The 8,120-nt window shown below is 45.9% G+C and overlaps 1 pseudogene; it reads left to right on the top strand.

The window, feature by feature from the left end:
* The first annotated feature begins 350 nt into the window (after positions 1–350).
* Positions 351–473, top strand: LOC116906507 (annotated as a pseudogene).
* The last annotated feature ends 7,647 nt before the right edge of the window (positions 474–8,120 follow it).

Here is an 8,120-nt window from a genome sequence, read left to right as displayed (position 1 = left end):
TATATATATATATATATAGAGAGAGAGAGAGAGAGAGAGAGGGAGGGAGTGTGTGACAGAGAGAGACAGACAGAGAGACAGAGCGACAGAAAGCACTTACAATGTGTTTCTGTCCAATGCCATAGCCATTAGTCACAGGAGAGCGTCACTTGTGGTTAGGCCACATTGAGATGTGCTGAAAATGACAGCCTAACATGGAGAAGACAAAGGAATGTGAAGTAGCTCATTAATAATGTTCATTGATTGCCAGGTAGAAATTATATGTTAGACTTGTTAAAATTAATGTCTCCTGTTTCTTTATGGTTTTTTTTAAATATGTGGATAATTGAATAATTAAACTTTCATTTACTATCGCTTCTCGGCCTTTTGGCTAAGATCAAGTGTAAACTTTCATTTACTGCTCAAATTAATTTTGGCTTTGTGGCAGTGTAGTGTCCCTGCAACTACTCAACTGCTTTATAAGGCAAAGACAACGACAGGCTGTGAGTGCATGAGAAGATGTTGCTGCATTACAATAAAACTTTATTTATAAAGCCAATCGATGGGAATGGGTAGAGGATGGGGAGTGGCTATAATACTCTGGACCCTGGTCTAGTCCAGAACCTCCTAGCCTTGTTTGTTTTGGCATCTAGTGCTAGAAAGGAGTAGGATTGCATAATGGGGGTGAGGCTATCCTGTACCTTGTAGGATGCTTACCACTTTGGTAAGCCACAGTATTTATAAACATTGTTAAATGGCCTCCCGGAAGCCACTGCTTTTACCTTATATACTTTTACTTCCATAAAAACAGAGAGGGAAAGAAGAAAGGAGGCGGGCAGACAGGAGGGAGGGAGGGATGTTCTAGAAGGAGGAACACCAAGATTGAAGACAACATGTTCTTTTGTCAACTCAACTGTTCTGTAAGGCAAAGACAACCACAGGCTGTGGGTAAACGTGTTAAGAGGAATCATGTATAAGAAAAAAAGCCAAATGGGCAAACAGAAAATGAGAAGACAGAAAGGAAAGTTGAAGAACAATGCAGCCCCTCCCCCAAAGGGCAAGTGCTATCTACCTGTTCAAAGCCGGAGAGTCACTCCACAATGCAATGTCAAGTAGACCCTGTAATTGGGTATCAGAGTTGATCTCAGAGTTGATGGGGTTGGGACCATGCATCTGCTACTCTGTGATAGGCAGGCTCTTGCCTGGTATGCAGCCAATACTCAGCACAGGCAGTAGGCTCAAACATATATTTCTTTCAGTTTTGAGATTATTCTATATTACACTCCCCCTCCATTCCCTCCCCTAAGCCCTCCCATGTGCCCTGTCTTTGAAATCCATGAACCCTTTTTCATTAATTTTTTTATTTCCCCACAAGTCCTTCTATGCACATTGTAAGGTCTGTTGGGACCAACACATCTGGACTCAACAGAGGAAAGAATGGAACAAGGAACGACCCAGAATTTCAAAGCAAAAAAAGTGAAAACTGTTTCCACACAACTTCACACAAAACTCAAAAAGTATCCCAGCAGCTAAAAGCCTGTGCCAACTTAAGTTGTATTTTTAAATATAATAATAATAATAATAATAATAATAATAATAATAGGTTCAGTCTTTTGTTGTGTATTGTAATGCTAAATACTGGCCCCCAAGGCCTGGTTACCCCCAGGAATGAGAGAATGCACACATCCAATGTGACCTTCCTCCTTAATTTAAAACTATTGGTTAAATAAAGAGGCCAACAGCCAATAGCTGGGCAGAGACAGAGGTAGGGTTTGGTGTTCCCGGGCATGGGGTCGAAGTAGGGGCTCAAGGAGGGAAAGAAGAAGGTGGAATAAGGAGGTAACTGCCATGGGGCAGGTGAATCATAGAGACGTGGCCCCGAGGGCTGGCCAATCGGAGTTAAGAGCTGCCCAGATGGAGCATGGCAAGTTATAAAATAGAGTTATTGATGGGAAGTGGATTCTAATAGCATAGAGCATAGATATCTGCCCAGCTCTGGTGCTGATTACGGCTTATTATGAATATGAGGTTTTGTGTCTCTTATCTGGGAACTGAATGATCAAAGGTAAAGTAGAAGCCCCTGATTGAGATTAAATATTTTCTATAATATTCATGGTTAATAATTATTTTTGTAAGTATCACTGACCTATCCTTACCATGGTCCGGTCAGTGTGTTTGGGGCTTTTCATGATTGTCTAATATAATCTTTCACAGACTCCCGAAAGCCGGGCAGTATTTGAAGGACAGTTATGTAGATGCGAAAGCCCATGACCGGGGTTGTAAGATGTGTGCTGTGTTGGTCCACTCTTCAATGCTGTGACAAATACCTAAGAAAAACACCTCAAAGGAGCAGACTTACTGCAGCTCACAGTTGGAGAGGTCCCGGTCCTTGGTAGCAGCAAGGTTCCATTCCTTTCAGGCTGTAGTAAGGCAGACCATTGTGGTGGGAGGTGGGGTGGTGAAGAGATAAACGCCTCACCTCATGCTGGTTGGGAAGGAGAGAGAACAATATAGACTGACTTAGAATTCCTTGGACCAAACCCAACTCCCTAAATGATGGTTCAGCTGTGACTGATCAACCCCCTGATAAATTGAGCACCCTTGTGATTCAGTCAGTTCTTATGGGCCTTAACACGGGAACCTCCTAGGAGCACTTCACAGCCCAACCATAAACACTTGCTTAAGAAAGGAAATAAGGCCTGGTGTCCACACTGACGTGGGAGCTTCCACACTTCTCAAATCTACTATTGATCTCCTCTAGAAAGGAAAGTATTTTCAGATGAGATTCAAGTTTTCATTTTGAATAAATAAAAAAAATATATATATAGCATGTAACATTTAATATTTGGGAATTAGTCCTCGTGAGGAAGGAAAAAAAAATTGTTCACCTTCCTCATGGTGGGACACCAAGAAGCATGTTGAATTCAGGCACATTTATGGGAAGGTATAAAGAGCTACCCCAAAAGCCCAGACAGGAAGTAATCCTAAAGGACTCTGGGTATAGCCTCATGACTCATGCCAGTCAGAAGAAGCCCTGGCTGTGTCTGAGAGACTGAGGGAATGGTGGCTAGAGCAGGAGAAGCGAAGACTTCTGAGAAAGACCGCCAGCACCGCCTGAGGCCACCATCATTGACCGGTTGTGTTGAGGGAAAACTGAGTCAGACGCCCGGGTCTCCGACCTGGGGGCACAGAACTTCCAGACAGCAGGCTCTCAGAATGACTTGCGGACAGTGTCCTAATATTCCGGGAATCTCAGTGTCATTGGCTCCTCCGTCAATAAAGAACACGGTTTTTGCTCTTTCCTCAATTCCCAGGCAGCTCCCTAAAACCATGGGGTCTGCAGAGAGACAAGTATTTCCTAGCCTCTGTCCCCTTCGCAGACAGACATTAAGTATTTCCTAGCCTCCGATCCCTTCCCTAAGCTCTTCTATGTATCTCAGCAAGACAGACCAGTAGGAAACTCCTCTGACCCCTCCCACAGCCTCACTCTCGCTTACTTTCGTACTACTGTGATAAAATGCCATAACCAAAATCATCCTGTAGGAGAAACAGTTTATCTCAGTCTCCGTTCCGGGGTCCGGGAGGGGGCGGCGTCCATAATGGCTGAAAAGCTTGCCAGTGGTGGTCAGAGAAGGAACCTGGCTGGTCACAATTTATTTGCCCAGGAGAAGCAGAGAGAGCGAACAGGAAGTGAAGCAAAGCTATAAACCCTCAAAGCCCGCCCCTAGTGACGTAATTCCTCCAGCAAGGTTGTACGTCCCAGAGACCTCAGAATCTCCCCCAAACCGCATCAACAACTGGGGAGCAGGTTTTTAAATACATGAACCACTGGGAGGCATTTCTTACTAAAACCACCGTAGCCACCCACATCCGTCTTTTCTCGCTCAGAGTAGGGAATGGCTTGGTTAAGGGTAGGATTCAGGGAGGGTTCTGTCCTCAGCATCGCCGCAAAGAAACAAACAGAGGGTGGAGGGAATAAGGAGAATACTGCACTCTTTAAAAATGTATCCTTGCTCACCCTCTACCATGGACCAGTTGAACCTACAGGTTTTGACAGTAAAAGAAACGTTCCTGATATGCTTTTAGGGGACAGCTGGAATTGGACGTTGCTGGTCTAACTGCCCCGTGTCTGTCGTTCCTCACAGCATGGAAGCAATGTTTCCTCCAGCACAGTGGCTCTCAACCTCCCTAACACTGGGACCCTTTAATTCACTCTCTCATGTTGTGGTGACCCCCAACCGTAAAATTATTTTTGCTGCTACTTCATAACTGTAATTTTGCTACTGTCGTGAACCATAGTGTAAATATCTGATAAGCAGGATATCTGATGTGCAACCCCTCTGAAAGGGGCCCTTCGACCCTTAAAGGGGTTGCAACACCCAGGTTGAGAACTGCTGTCCGAGGCACTCACACCTCCTCCATTGTGGCAGGCTTTAGGGAGAGGTCAGACCATCACTGCCCATTCACTACCCAAGCCCTGGCCTGGAGTGCTGCTCATACCCCTGGGATCCATCCCTGTGTAGCCGGATGTGTGTGTCCCATGGGTCTTCTAGGCCTTGCCTTCTTGTGGTCTATACTGCATTTGTTCCTGCTGATAACGCCCCCTCTTCACAAGCCCCCTCCCTTTGCCTCTGTGACCCCCACTTCCCTGACTCTCTTCCCTCCTTTTCATTGAAACACCTCAGCCTATTTCATGGGCCCCTTCTCTATGCTGTTCTCCTGAGAGCTTCTTGACCACTACCCTCTTGGCCGAAGATGGCTTCCATGTCTCCTCCTCTACCTCACATCCCCCTCCCAGGCTCCAAAGCCAAATATCCAGTTGATGGTGGGACAGTTCCGTCTTGTTGCCTTGGAGGCACATCAAACAAAACCTCCCCAATGAACGCCAGGCAGCTACTGCCCCAACCCCTTATCCAATCTCCCTTGCTTTATTGAACGGCCCTGGTTAAACAGTTTAAAACGTCAGGTATCTCAGTCACTTCCGTTTTCCTCCTCCCTCCAACAACCAATCTGTCATAGTCACACCCTTTACCGCTTCTCTACCAACAACTTACCGTCAGATGACCTCATTCAACTCCTCCATGGACGGCTGTCATGATCTCATGCCGCCCGCCCTCCCGGCTCAGCCGTGTCCTGTTTCGACACATGCTTTGGCCAAAGGGATCCTTTTGATGCGCAAATATGACCATGTCAATCTGCTTCAAACCCTTGCACCCATCCCCGCGGACTTCCAAGTCTAAACTTAGAAAGGGTCACCAAGCAATAATAACTCGGTCCTGCCTGCCTCTCCAGTTTCAGCACCTGCTGCAGCCAACAGATGTCCCGTGAATCTCCACACACGGCCCACCACCGCACTGTATCCTCCCTGCCTTCCTTGACAGACAACTGTCTGCAGTTCAGAATTCAGACTTGTGCTTAGAGTTTCCCATCTCCAAGCCATCCGCCTCCTCCTCCTCCTCCTCCTCCTCCTCCTCCTCCACCACCACCCTCCTCCTCCTCCTTCTCCTCTCCTCTCCTCCTCTTCCCCCCCCTCCTCCTCCTCAGTGTCTGCTCCAGAGCCTAGAAAACAAGTGTTGGGAGGAGTAGGTCAATAGTAGCATGAATTTTGGAGTCAGGTCTGCTATTGCCACTCGAAGAGTGTGCACAGAAGAATTGCAACTCATTCCTGATCTCATCTGCATGGGCTTTAAGGGTAGGTTTTTAATAGGGAATTACCAAGGGCTTCTTGGCAATTTTAAACAGCGTATTCTTATTTTGCCTGTTTTCAGTGTTGTCCTGAAAGAATAAGATGAGCACAATACCTGAAACCAATCACCCACCCCTGCCCCTCACCACAGAAATCCCCAGCGGCTTCCTCCTAGGCAGATTAGGGATCCCCCCTCCCCCAACACCACTGATTTCCTACCTAAGTGGCGTGCTTGTTTGTTCCATTGGAAGTTTCACCTGCTTGTTCCCCACTCTGCTAGCATGATTCTACTCTTTAAGAAGTGATTGCTTCTGGTGAGTAATATAAGCACGGGCTGAGATGTTAAGATATGTCAAGGACCAGCACACTGTCCCCATCCTCCAGAGGAGACTGGCTCTATGGCTCGCTTCAGCCAATGATTCCAGAGATTTCTATGCAGGAGCCACTGCTCTGGAGGACAGGAAGCACATTCCCTTGAGGGAGACAAGGAAGAATAAGTCTTCTCTTCGTGGCCACTTACAGTTAACCGAGACAGTAGCCTCAGAAGACGTCCGGCCCCGCTAGCCAGTGACTGGAAGAATGTCTTCAGGTCGACTTTTCCAGCATCAGAACCAGGTCTTGGCAGGTACCCGTAGCATGTGCTTGGCTCCTCTCCAAATATCCATTTAGGTCACTTTGCTCACCTAGTTATCGGTGCGTTTTCCTCCTAATACATTGTGGTGATTCACCTCAGAAAATACACCACTTAAAATGAGATGCTCTCGGATGGAGGGGAGGGGCACCGGATTTTATTTTTTTAAAGCCTGAGGTGAGTTGTTGATATTTCAATAAATGTTGGGCCGATTCACCTTCACAAGGAGAAGAAACGGAAGACAATCCCTGCTTTTTCCCATCATAGAATTGAAGATCTAAATGGGGGGAAATATTCCAAACTATTAGAAGAAATGATAAGGCAACAGCTTCATGAATTTTGGGAGAGAAAGGATTTTCTTTAAGATAGCATTTATAAAAGCAAACTATTGATGGGTCCGTGTCTGATTATACCTAATTAAAACCCTTAATGAAGAAGATTAAGAGACACGCTGTAGCCCCAGCAAAGGTATTCACAGAATCTCTAGCAGGCAGGATTATTATCAAGAAAGTACCTAATCCCTACAGATCAGGTAGAAAAAAAAAATCTCTTCAACACAAAGGGAAAATAGACGAAGGCGATGAACCGAAAATTTATCGGATGCAAATAGGATCAGACAAACATTCAAATATTTGACTTCAGACATAATTAGGGAAGTGCAGTTAAAACAATAAGAGGGTTTTTTCCCTCAGTCATGCTGGCAGAAATTTTTAAGTTTGAAAAATATCAAATGTTGGCAAGGTTGTGAGGGAACTGGTGCTTCCTTCCCCTTGCTGTCGAGGTTGGAACTTGCTGTTCGAGAGTGTTTTGTCAGCATCAGGTAAGAAAACCCGAATCCCAATGACAGAGAATTGAGAAGACAGCCCTTGTATGAGCATTCCCCCAGGGATGGTCCCCCACATGTGCACAGATGCGTTTCTGTGCCTAGCTCTCATCTAAATGGGCACTATAGTGAGAAAAACACTCCGGTATTTGACTTCCCTGGATGCAATGGCTGCTTGTACTAGTTTCCCTGTACAGTTTTCCAGGGGTTACTGTAACAAGTTACCACAACCCGAGTGGCTCAAAGAACAGAGAACAGATTCCTCACAGTTCTGAAGTCTAGAATCCTAGGCCAACAGTTAGAAGGGTGGTTTCTTCTGAGGCCTCCTTGGCTTGTGGATGGGCACACTGTTCCTTCACCGTTTTTCTCTGTGCGTGTTCTATCCTAAGCTCTCATTCTTTTACATACACCAGCCAGTTAGGCTCTATCCTGACGACCTTTTAACCAAGTAACCTTTAAAAATCCTATCTCCAGATACTAAGGTACTGGGGCAGTGGTTCTCAACCTGTGGGTCGTGACCCCCTGGCTGACTCCTATCTCCAAAAAGATTTACAGTACGATTCATAACGGTAGCAAAATTACAGTTACAGAAGTGGCAACAAAAATAATTTTATGACTGGGGGTCACCCCCACAGGAGGAACCGTATTAAAAGGTCTCAGCATTAGGAATGTCATTGGATTTAACTGTACCGGAGTTAAGGCTCTACTATGCAAATTGTGTGAGGGACACAATTTAGCTCCTAACACTGCTCTTCCAGGAGCCAGTGGGCTCCGTGGGAAACATTGGCCCCCGTCTCAGGAAGCAAAGCCCTGTGGACTGCACATGACTCCACGTTAAGGTTGTGGCAACCTCATGTGGCATCATGTAACTGAATGGGAAAAGGGGTCAGAAAACGTTACAATGGTAAAGATTTCTGAATGTAAAATGACCAACAATTAGTTTAAAATGAACCATGCAACAAGTCTGAAGTGTGGGGCCACGTGACCTCCCTGTAGCCTTG

Source organism: Rattus rattus, chromosome 7, assembly GCF_011064425.1.
Source record: "Rattus rattus isolate New Zealand chromosome 7, Rrattus_CSIRO_v1, whole genome shotgun sequence".
Taxonomy (NCBI): Eukaryota; Metazoa; Chordata; class Mammalia; order Rodentia; family Muridae; genus Rattus; species Rattus rattus.
The sequence above is the reverse complement of the archived record's forward strand: the minus strand, read 5'-3'. Positions and strand labels throughout refer to the sequence as shown.